At 41.1% G+C, this 12,821-nt stretch overlaps 1 non-coding gene across 1 annotated transcript; it reads left to right on the top strand.

The window, feature by feature from the left end:
• Positions 1–11,999: 11,999 nt before the first annotated feature.
• LOC137960678 (small nucleolar RNA R71) lies at positions 12,000–12,106 on the top strand. Its single transcript, XR_011114229.1, has one exon. It is a non-coding gene; the product is annotated as a small nucleolar RNA R71 (small nucleolar RNA).
• The last annotated feature ends 715 nt before the right edge of the window (positions 12,107–12,821 follow it).

Here is a 12,821-nt window from a genome sequence, read left to right as displayed (position 1 = left end):
AGTTAATGAAACTTTTTACTTAAAATTAATATAAAATATGAAAGTAAAAGTTATTAACTCAGCAAGTCATTGATACCTCCTTTGGGTGACTCGGTTAGCTATTGAGTCCTCAACATCTGCCCCCCTTGGAGAAAGTTGGGTAGACCTATTTGAAGTTGGCCAACTATTCCCATGTAGCAGCTGCTGGTTCGGTGTCCTTCCATTGGACTAGAATCTCCCACTGGTCATTAATAGGGTGGGCACACAATACCGTGGCTGGAGTAAGAATAACCAGCCCATTGCCCATCGAAGGAAGTGATGAGGTTGAAGGAGGAGGTGGACCCCGAAAGGGTTTAAGTAAGGAGACACGGAACACATCATGAAGTTTGGCCATTGTGGGAAGTTGCAGTTGATAGGCGACTGGCCAGCTATTGAGTGTTGGCGGTAAGATTAGACTCATAACCATACGTAGTCTCCTTGTATGCGATATCCCAGAGTCCCTTGTCATAGAAGTCCTTCATACGAACTTGTGCTTTGAGGAGGTGAGCCAAAATATTCTGTAGCACCTGGTCCCGTTCAAGTAGTGCTTGATCAATAGACTCCACTAGGGTGGAGCCCAGAGTATACTAGAGAAGCCAAGGAGGATCTCTTCCATATAGAACATTGAAGGAAGTAGACTACTATGCGGTGTGGAAGGAAGTGTTGTAACAATATTCAGCCCATGGTAGCCATTGAACCCAGATTTTAGGACGATCACCCACTAGACATCAGAGATACATTTCCACAGTGTGGTTAACTACCTCTATTTGGCCTTCTGTTTTAGGATGATAGGATGAGGAAAATTTCAACTTGGTGCAACATAGACGAAAAAGTTCCTGCCAAAAAGTTTTGCTAAAGACCGCATCACGATTACTGACAATCGATTCTAGAATGCCATGTAAACAAACAATATGCTCGAGAAATATCTGTGCCACTTTGGATGCCATATATGGGTGTGCCATGGGAATAAAGTGAGCATACTTGAATAGCCTACCCACCACCACAAATAATACCGATTTTCCAGAAGATTGTGGAAGATCTTTGACGAAATCCATAGAAATATCAGCCCACACTTGTGTACGAAGTGCAAGAGGCTGCAGAAGACCCGATGGACTTAAGTGTTCGGTTTTGTTACATTGACACAACGGACAAGATGTTACATATGCTGTAATGGAGGTCTTCATAGCCTACCAATAGAAATTCGCTCGAATGCGATGCAATGTTTTCTGTATGCCTTCATGAGTGTTGTCATGGTATGCAGAGATGATGGCTGAAACTAACTCTGAAGTGTGTGGTACATATAAGCGTAAATTGTACTAAATAAGAGAATCTTGAATGACCCATCTAGAGTCCAGTGCCCCCTCTGTAATTTTTTAGTGTAGATTGAGAAGAATCGGATTGCTGGCATTTTGCTCCTTTACCAAGTATAAAAGAATAAAACGAGGCTGGCTGATAGCATTGAGAAGTGGTGGAGTCTTCAAACGTCGTGACAAGGCATCAACTGTCTTGTTTAACCTCCTGGTGTGGTATTCCACTGTAAAGTCGAATCCAATCAATTTACTAATCTAGTGTTGTGGAGGAGTAGTCGTGAGGCACTGCTCTAGCAAATATTTAAAACTTTAATGATCAATACGAATGAGAAATGCATGGCCTCATAAGTACGGTCTCCAATGTTGGACAACTTTGGGCAACCCAATTAACTCACGTTCATATGCTGGCAATTTGTGATGCTGTTCTGCCAACTGTCTTTTGAAATATGCAATAGGGTGAAAGTGTTGTTGTAGAACGGCCCCAATGCCCCCATCGGATGCGTCACACTCAACCTCAAATAAATCTTCAAAATTGGGAAATTGTAGAACTGGTGCAGATGCAATAACTAGTTTGAGATCTGAGAATGACTGTTTTGCCTGATCATTCCAAATAAATGAATTATTCTTGAGGAGACTTGTCAATGGTGTTGCTAACGGTCCATAATTATTGATAAATTTTCTATAATATCCCGCCAATCCCAAAAACCCTCTCAAAACAGAGGTATTCATAGGCGTTGGCCAATTAGCAATGGCTTGAATTTTTTGGAATCAACCGTAACCCCATCATAGGAAATAATATGGCTGAGATAGGCCACATGTGATGTCGCAAATGAACATTTAGATTTTATTAAATATAGTTGATGTGCTCGTAACAGTTGAAATACCATTCTTAAATGCTTTAAATGCTCACTTCCGGATTGGCTGTAAATGAGTTTGTCATCAAAGAATACAAATAAAATTTTGTAGAGATAGTTACATAATACCTCATTTATTAACGCTTGGAATGTGGAGGGTACGTTGGATAACCCAAATGTCATGACCACAAATTCAAATGTTAAACACCTAGACAATACTACCCAAAATATCGGCCTAAAAAAGACTGGCCTAGTAGGTAGCAGAAAGCCAAACACTTAACCCAGGATCATAACATCACACACCCCTTGGAGAAAGAGTTTACCCTCAAGCTCGTACGAGCCAACGCTCAACAAACTCCTCCGTTTCGAGCCGATGTTTATGGCGGCCCACTCTAGTGATGACCCACTTTAGTGACACCACTAGGTTGTCCCCTCCGCTAGGTCACCCCCTCTAGGATTCGAACCTGCAACGTAAGTAGTGGCTTTGATACCAAATGTTAAAAACCTAGCCAATACTACCCAAAAGACCCACCTGGTAGGTAGCGGAAAGCCAAACACTTAACCCTAGAACCTAAATAATACTCCCACTGTTATGAGCCGACGACCATGATGACCCACTCTAGTGACCCGAAATGCCTTTTTTTACTACACAGTTCTCTAGGTCGCCCCCTCTGGGATTCAAACTTGTAAAATTTATATAGCTCCGATACCAAGTTGTTATAGTCCCTAGCCATGAATCGAGTAACTCAGCGTGGGATTGGTGAATCCAGCACTGTAATAGAGCTATGGCTCTCGATAATGAGGAAAAGAGTCTTTTTTCTTTACAACTTGGTTGTTGTTCTCGGTAAGGGTTGAGAAACCCTTGCTGCTCTTGGATAGGAGAGGGATTGGCCTGGCTACTCATTGCTGAGTGAGATTAGGACCCGTCATGCTTCTTGCTACTGTGCAAGACTGAGAGGGGTTAGGGATCCCTAACCCTGCTCTTCGCTGGACTAGTGGCTGAAGTACCTCTATTTGGGGTTGCTCTCAGTATAAGGCTGGAAAGCCCCTACCTTTGCTCGGAAAGAGAGAGAGAAACTGTTGAGGACTCAATAGCTAACAAAGTCATACAAATGAGGCGGACTAAGTCACTGATTTAATAGCTTTCTTTCCATATTGTTTAAAATTCGTTTTATGCACTATTTAAGTTAAATTACCACAAGGGCAGAGTTGTAATAATTAAACCTAAAACTATGTTGGCTTCAACCCTTCTTAGAGGGAAAGAGTAATGAGAAAAGGCAAGTCTTGAATTAGGTTAAACAAGGTTTGGAGTTCTTGATGTGAAATTTTTATTACATCGGTTTTTATACCTCGCAAGCGTACGAATCGTTCATGTAATCTAGCGGTAAGCGAGGGTCATATCCACAGGGAGGACTGAATTTTGTGTATTCTTCAGTCAGCTAGCCTAACCAAATATGTTGAATTAATCTGAACTAAACACTAATTATATCCTAAATTATCAAGCAATAATCTAATTAACTACTTGCACAATAGGAAATGTAAACTCTGGATTTATCGTGATTCGTGCCTCTCTCGAGCGCCACGTAACCACAAATCCGGATTCTCAATCCTTGCGTCTAGCCCCTCTCAGGTGCCTAGAGTTAATGACAGAGATCGGATTATAATAGAATGCAGTGAATCAATTTCCTATTGTGATGATGCTAAAATTATCAACTCTGGATTTTATTGTGATTCGTGCCTCTCGAGCGCCACATAATCACGAATCTAGTTTCTCAATCCTTACATCTAGCCCCTCTCGAGCACCTAGAGTTAATGACAGAAATCGGATAAAAATACCAGAATCCAACCTAAATTTCAATCCTACCCTAACTAGCTAATTTAATCAAATATTCAGTAAACAAATATTCGATAAACATTAATTCTCAAATAAAATTTAATAAAAATTCAAAACCTAAGTTCAAACTATAGGAAAATTAATTACAAAATGATAGATTACTCCCCTTCTCCTTCCTTTCGCTCGGGCAGCAAAGGCTCGTTCTCACGGGTGCTGCAATTTCCAGAAATTGATGGCTTCAGGTTGCAAGAGCGAGTGGCCGGAGGTAGAGACGCCGCCAAGGAAGAAGGATAGAAACCCATGGATGGAGGTGGTACGGCGGACAACGGAATGGAGCTGAAATCCTCTGATTGGCTCTCTCAAGTCTCAGTCGGAGTTGGAATAGCTCCAGAAATGGTCGAAAATGGGTAATCGACGCCGGAGGATGGTCAGAATGCGGAATCGGCGCCGGACAAGCCTGCTCAGGTCACCTCTCTACCTGGCGAGCAGAAAATGGTAGCGTCAAGCTCACCGCGATGGAGACTCTCTCGAGCTCTCCTGGGGTCTGTTCTTGGTTACCGGACGATGGTGGACGACGGTGGCGCTGCAAACAACGGCTGCAAATCCTCTTGGGTCTCCCTTCTTTCGGTTGGCGGCCTTCCCTATTTTTCCCCTCCCGCTCCCTTTCTATTGATCGATTTTGCCCTAAAAAATCCCTCTCTTCACTATTGGCATTTTTTTAAATATCTCCTTCTCCACCAAAATTCTCTTGAAATTCCATAATTGAATCCATAAAAATCATTTCAGGAAGAAATAAACCTTAAAAGCAATGAAATATAATTCAGGAGAGATAAATATGCAATGTAAGCAGTGATTAATGCCAAATTCAATAAATGCATGTTTCATTTGAAAACTGATAAATACCCACTTATAACACAATTATAAGGGTTATTCTATTATAATTAACTTAGTTCTCATGTCAGAATCTGGCATCTATCACACCCCAAACCTAAATCTTTGCTAGTCTCTAGTAAAACAACAACATAACCAAAATTAAGCCTAAGAAAACAAAATGCCACTTTTGTAGGGAACACGATTGCATTTAGCGTACGCAACAAGCCATTAAACCCCTACTTTATGGTAGTGGACGAGTTGTGTCTCGTGAGGGTTTGCATGAAACTTACCCACACAATTCATCTAAATCAATAATATAAAAAGAAAACTGAAGAAAATCTACTCCTCATTAGCATATGACTAACACTTAGTATCGTAAAATACCTGAAAATCATTTGAAACCCTGCTCAATTTGAAAACCTGTGCAAAATATAGCACATTATCAATCCAAATACACTCATTGTTACTCCACCTGAACCAATGTGACCCATAAGCAATTACTTCAACAGAACAAAGAGGCAACAAATAACAATAAAATCCTGGTCACATCACAATTAAGAGAAAATGGTAGAGTAAGCCTATTGTCTGACAATCTCACAAAAGAAGTATATAAATTTCAATCTTGACCTGCAACTTCTTTCAACTTACAATTCATCATCAAAGTTAAGGAAACTCATTGCTTCCAGATTTAAACCCATTTTTTGCTATTACCAGCGTAATTTTTGTTTCACTGAATACTTTTGGTATTACCACCATTTTGAATTCATCTTCACTGCACATGCACTTATTTTTAAGTAACCGACTGTTCCAATGCATGTCCCTAGATTTGCCCAGGCTGTTTCTGAGGTTATCTGTCTTTTGCAAGCAAGAGCATTTATATTTGCATTTATACATTACAACAAGGAATTTCGCTGAGATAAAAAAAAAAAAGATCAAATAGGCATACAAGACTATTTAGACTAACATAGATCAACACTAGATTTACATGTTCTCTTTTGCAACTAAGTTCCAAGTCTAATGCAATAGTAAGTTATCTCACTGAATTCTCATGGATCACAACAAATGATATTAGATTTCTAATAGACATATTCTACACAGTTTTACAAAAATTTTGAAACACATTTGAGCAACTTATTTTAACTCTAGTAAAGTTGACCACATACTAAGAGGAGTAATTTTAAAACCACGAACAAAAATCAAAAGAAAATCATTGTTAAGACATCAAAGAGCCGCTCCACCCCCCCCCCCCCCCCCCCCCCCCCCCTCCTCCAAACCTAAATTTGACATTGTCCTCAATGGGGAAAAGTTAAAACACCAGAACGACTACAAAAAAAGGAATAACAGCTAAAGAATAATAAAACTCATGGAAACTACATGCTCCATTGGCACACAAGAAGTAAAGCAAAGCCAAAAAAGTGCAAGGAAAAGAGATATCAGCAAACATCCCCAAACCTAGAGCATGACACATCATCAAACAAACCAACTAACAATCACTAAAATATCTGATTTACTAGACGATTTATTGTTGGCCTCAACGTCAGTTCTGGTGCCAGTCTTCTCGTCTAGTAGCTACTACTCCAGTTGACTCACAACTTAGCTAGTTATACCCCACCAGAGTAAGGGTTAAGCTCCCTCAGGGCTCCTAAATCCATAGGTGGGACCATATGTGTTTGGTCATCAACAATAATATCGAAGAGTCAATAAAGACCCCCAGAAATGATACATAGTCTCCCTCACAGAAGGTTTACTCGTATCAGTAGTACCTGTAGGTAATCACCCATAGATGAAACCGCTATCCCACATCACACTTTGAAGAAATCTCCGTGTAACTGGCCACTAAAGGCAGTAGAACTCACGCGCTGAACACAAGCTCTTGAGTTACTCACCATAAGGTTTTCATTCAATACTTCAAGATCGAACTGGTCAATCCCAGAATGGTTGGTTGAGTATAGACCTCTCAAACTAGGGACCAAAAGTCTGGTCATCGACTACCAGAACCATTTATGCTCTCAGCCGGCAAGAGAGTACCCCAAGTCCATGACGGGGCCGGCATCGCCGGGGGACCTCCAATCAATCAAGACCAGAGTACACCAAAGGTTATCCAAAATAAGAATGAATAAACCAAAAATAAAAACTGTAATGTACAAAGGGATAGAAATGTGGGGATTGCCCACAATGTGCTAAGTTTATAGTCATAATCAAGACTCTGACGCAGTCAAGATGAAAGGACAGGTTCCTCCAAGAAAATCACCATCACCTCCTGCGGTGTGGGGACATTCTCACGATACGGTTTGAGCCTCTGACCGTTAACTTTGAAGACCGGCCCGTCTCCATGATTGCGGATCTCAACAACGCCATGAGGAAACACCTGTGTAACCTCAAATGGACCGGACCACCTGGATCTCAGCTTCCCTGGAAACAAATGCAATCGTGAGTTATAAAGTAAAACATTCTACCCAATAGTAAAAGACTTCCGAAAAATAGATTTATCATGTAAAATCTTTGTTCGTTCCTTTTACAGTTTGGCATTCTCATAAGCATCATGACGTAGCTCCTCCAACTCATTCAATTGCAATTTCCTCTCCTCACCCACTTGAGTCAAATCAAAATTCAAAGCCTTAATGGCCCAATAAGCTCTATGCCCAAACTCAACAGGTAGATGACGTGGTTTGACGAACACTAGGGGAAATGGAGACATCCCAATAGGAGTCTTATAAGCGGTTTGATAGGCCCATAAAGCATCGTCCAATTGAGTGGACCAATCTTTCCTATCAAAGCGAACCGACTTCTCCAAAATCCGTTTGATCTCCCTATTAGAGATTTCCACTTGACCACAAGTTTGCCGGTGATACGGAGTGGACACCCGATGAGTGATGGAGTATTTCTTCAACAAGGTCTCAAATGTTCTGTTACAAAAATGAGAACCCCCATCACTGATGATCGCTCTTAGGGTACCAAACCGATTAAAGATGTTTTCTTTTAAAAACTTTACCACCACTTTGTGATCATTTGTCTTACATGCAATAGATTCAATCCATCAAGAGACATATTCAACCGCAACAAGGATGTATTGATAGCCGAATGAGACAGGAAAAGGACCCATGAAGTCAATACCTGACACATCAAACAATTCAACAATAAGAATGGGGTTAAGAGGCATCATGTTCTTCCTAGACAAACAACCAGTCCGTTGGCATCTATCACACACACGACAACACTCATGGGCATCTCTAAATAATGAAGGCCAATAGAAACCACATTGCAAGACTTTAACCGCAGTCTTTCTAGCACCAAAATGTCCACCACATGCGTGGGAATGAAAACATTCAAGAATGTTGGCAAAGTCTTGCTCAGGTACACAACGCCTAATGACTTGGTCAGGACACACCTTAAACAAATAAGGGTAATCCCAAAAAAAATTTGACTTGGGAAAAGAATTTCAACCGATCTTGTTTACTCCAATAATCAGGAATCTTACGAGTTACAAGATAGTTGACTATGTTAGCAAACCAAGGCAACTAGGATACTTGGAGAAGTCGTTCATTAGGGAAGGAATCATATAAAGGAAGGGATCCTTCCTAAGGTGCTACACAGATCCTAAATAGATGATCAACAACAACATTCTCACAACCCTTCTTATCTCGAATCTCAAGGTCAAATTCTTGCAATTGCAAGATCCATCTAATCAAACGGGGTTGAGTGTCCTTGATGGATAATAAGTACTTCAAAGTAGAATGATTAGTGGACACTATAACCTTTGACCCTAACAGATAATCTGAATTTGTTCAAGGCAAACACAACAGCTAGCAACTCCTTCTCAGTGGTAGTGTAATTCAATTGAGCATCATGAAGAGTGCGACTAGCATACTGAATGACACAGGGAATTTTATTCATCTTTTGCCCCAAAACAGCCCCCAATGTATAATCAGAGGCATCACACATCAACTCAAAAGGCAAAGACCAAGTAGGTGGTTGGACAATGGGTGTAGTGGACAAACATTTCTTCAATGTCTCAAAAGCATGAATACAGGCATCATCAAAGGCAAAAACAACATCTTGAGCAAGAAAATTTGTCAAAGGACGAGAAATTTTGCAATAGTCCTTAATGAAGCGCCTATAGAATCCAGCATGGCCAAGGAAAGAATGCACCCCCTTCACAGAAGTAGGTGGTGGCAGATTGGCAATTAGGTCAACCTTGGCGTTGTCCACTTCTACACCCCGCTCAGACACTACATGTCCTAAAATAATTCCTTCTTTTACCATGAAGTGGCATTTCTCCCAATTCAAGACTAAATTGGACTTAATGCAATGGGACAATACGAGTGAAAGATTGTGTAGACATGTCTCAAAACTAGAGCCAAACACAGAAAAGTCATCCATAAAGACCTCTAAAAAGTCACCAATCATGTCAGAAAAGATACTCATCATGCACCGTTAGAAAGTGGCAGGCGCATGGCATAAACCAAAAGGCATGCGTTTGTAAGCATAGGTGCCAAACGGACACGTGAATGTGGTCTTTTCCTGGTCTTCTGATGCAATGGGAATTTTATTGTAGCCAGAGTATCCATCTAAGAAGCAATAAAAATTGTGGCCGGCCAATCGCTCTAGCACCTGATCAATGAAAGGTAGTGGGAAGTGATCCTTCCTAGTGGCGGAATTAAGTTTTCTATAGTCAATGCAGACACGCCACTTGGTGGTAGTTCTTGTGGGAATCAATTCACCACTCTCATTTGTCATTATCGTTATCCCCCCTTTCTTAGGGACAACTTGAATTGGACTCACCCAGGTGCTATCAGAAATAGGGTAAATGATTCCTGTCATAAGCAACCTGATGACTTCTTCTCTCACAACCTCCAGCATATGGGGATTTAACCTACGTTGCATCTCACGTGAGGCTTTAGTCCCATCCTCCAAATGAATACGATGCATGCATATGGAGGGGCTAATCCCTTTTAAGGCATCAAGAGTCCACCCCAATGCCTCTCTGTGTGCTTGTAAAATTTCAATCAATTGTTCCTCCTGCTCAATACTCAAATTAGAGGCAACAATGACTGGAAATGAGTTCATGGGCCACAAGAAGGCATACTTCAATGTGGGAGGAAGTGTCTTAAGATCTAGCTTGGAAGTTTCAAGAGGTTTGTCCAAGTCAAGATGAAGATCCTGTGGATGATCAGTTGTGACAACCTCATAAGCTTCCTCCAACAAAGGTACAAAACTGAGTAAAGAGTGAACCTCTCAGAAATATGTTTCCTCATCAAAATAGTCCATGCCTAAAGTTTCTATGTAAGACTCAAAAGATTCAAGAGTGGATTCGTCATTAAGCATAACAGTCTCTATCTTAAATGCAGGACTCAGATCATCAGACTCAAGTGGATGGTGCCCGACATTAAACACATTCAACGAGACCTTAAAATTTCCAAAAGACAGCTCCAACTCACCACTTTTACAAAGAATGACAGCATCAGATGTGGCTAAGAAGGGACATCCTAGGATGACAGGAATTTGGTTGGTCACATTGACTACTGGTTCTGTTTCAAGAACAATGAAATCAACCGGGAACAGAAATTTGTCCACTTTTATCAAAACATCTTCAACTATTTCTCGTGGTATCTTGATAGAATGGTCAACTAGTTGAAGTGTGATGGGGGTAGGCTTCAATTCCTCCAAACCTAATTGCTGGTACACAAAGAAAGGAAGCAAATTCACACTTGCCCCTAAGTCAAGAATTGCTCTCTGGATGGTATGTTCACCAATGACACATGAAATTGTGGGGCATTCAGGATCATTAACTTTAGGAGGAGTGTTGTGCTTCAGAATTGAGGTTACATTCTCAGTAAGAAAGACGTTTTTGTTAACATGTTGTTTTCTGTTCTGTGTACAAAGGTCTTTCAAAAATCGGGCATAAGCAGGGACTTGCCTTATAGCATCAAGAAGTGGAATGTTAATGTGAACCTTACTAAACAGTTCCAATGTTTCATGCATGCTATCTTCTTTCCTAGGTGGGCCCGATAACCTCTGCGGATAAGGAGCTTGTGGGACTTGGTTAGGGATCTGCCTTGTTGTTGGTGGAGAACTTGGAGGTTCTTCACTCAATGATGTGTCCCCATTGTCATCCTTTGACTCCTTAGACTCCTTAGACTTAGTGGTCCCTACCCCATTGTTCAACTCATGACCACTCCCAAGGGTGGTTATGGCTTTGGCTTGCTTGTGGTGGGGATTGGAATTCGACCCACTCTCATATGTGCTTTTGAGGTTAGGAATGGTTTGACTCGGGAGTCTATTTTGTGCCTGTTCACTCATGTGGCTGGCCAACTGACTCACTTGCATTTCAAGTTTAGCAATGGAGGACTGTTTATTCTGCATGAATAATTGAAGTGTATCCTCAAGTGAAGGTTTTTGCTCAAGTGAAGGTTTTTGTGGAATCAATGGCTGTTGAGTGAAGTGTGGCTGGCCAACTGACTCACTTGCATTTCAAGTTTAGCAATGGAGGACTGTGTATTCTGCATGAATAATTGAAGTGTATCCTCAAGTGAAGGTTTTTGTGGAATCAATGGTTGTTGAGTGAAGTGTGGGCGCGGAGCTTGGGGTTGAGTAAACCCTGGAGGACCCCAAACTTGTGGGCCCTTGGACCATGAGAAATTTGGGTGCCTAGCCCAACCCGGATTATATGTTTCTGAAAAAGGATCGTTTTAGTCTATGAAAATTCTGGACTACATTCAAGTCCTTAATGAGCTACGGGTAGGATGAACTAGATGGACACATTTGTGTGGGATGAGATGAACTAGAGCATATGGCACAGACACTAGATGGGTTAGGAGCAGGTGAACTCTTGGACACCATAAGGGCATCAATTTTTCTAGTCAACCCCTCAATCTTGGCCATGAGCATGGGTGTTTCACTAACCTCATAGAGCCCCCTCTTTTGGCTTCGTGGGATCTCCTATCAACATTAAATGACGAAACTCATTACTGAGATTGATCACTCAACGTTTCAAAGAAGTCCCACGCTAGCACTCTTACCCATCAAACTCCCACCACTCGTTGCATCTACCATGGATCTAACCTGGGTGTAAGACCTTTATAAAAGTATTGCACTAAATGCCAATTCTCAAACCCATGATGTAGACACCTATGGATCAAATCCTTCCATTTCTCCCAAGCCTCATAAAAGTGTTCACCCTCCTGCTGCATAAAGTTGGAGATTTCTTTCCTGAGGGCTGTAGTTCTCTGAATGGGAAAGTACTTGGACAAAAATTTTGTGACTAATGTGTCCCATGAAGTAATGCTTCCCACCTCCAAGGAATTAAGCCAAGACTTGGCCTTATCCTTAAGTGAAAATGGAAAAATTCTTAAGCGGATAGAGTCATCTAAGAAATTCTGGAATTTGAAAGTTGCACAGATATCTAAGAATTCCTTGATGTGGTAATAAGGGTCCTCCTTCTTCAACCCATAGAATGTAAGGAGGACTTGGATCACACCCGGTTTCAACTCATAACTAGCGGTAGTAGTGGGTGGTAATACAATGCAAGAAGGTGATGTGAAGTGGGATGGGATAGAATAATCCGTCAGGGCTCTACGGTCACCTGCTGCAGGTAACCGTAATGCTTCACCCTGATTGGCCATGGTAGCTCCTAACTTGACTTCTGGTGTTTTTCTACAAATATGTTCTACCTCTTCAACAAAGGGAGCCAATGGTTCACCTAGGGAGCGGTGCCCGTGCATAAAAACACAAAAAGAAACAAAACTAACTATCAAATTATGCTAACACACTAACTACTGAAAATACGAACTAACTAGAAGAAATAACAATAACTCCATACAAAATCATCAAGATAAAATTATTAAAGCAAAAAAAAATAAATCTAACCTAAGACCATGGAGAACAAAGAAATACACTTATTATGTGCCTCCCCGACAACGACGCCAAAAACTT

This window comes from Aristolochia californica, unplaced genomic scaffold (genome assembly GCF_029961685.1).
Source record: "Aristolochia californica isolate CCGP_79_NKW_82.1479 unplaced genomic scaffold, dmAriCali1.0.hap1 SCAF_3, whole genome shotgun sequence".
Lineage (NCBI taxonomy): Eukaryota > Viridiplantae > Streptophyta > Magnoliopsida > Piperales > Aristolochiaceae > Aristolochia > Aristolochia californica.
This window is presented reverse-complemented; position numbering and strand designations above follow the sequence as displayed.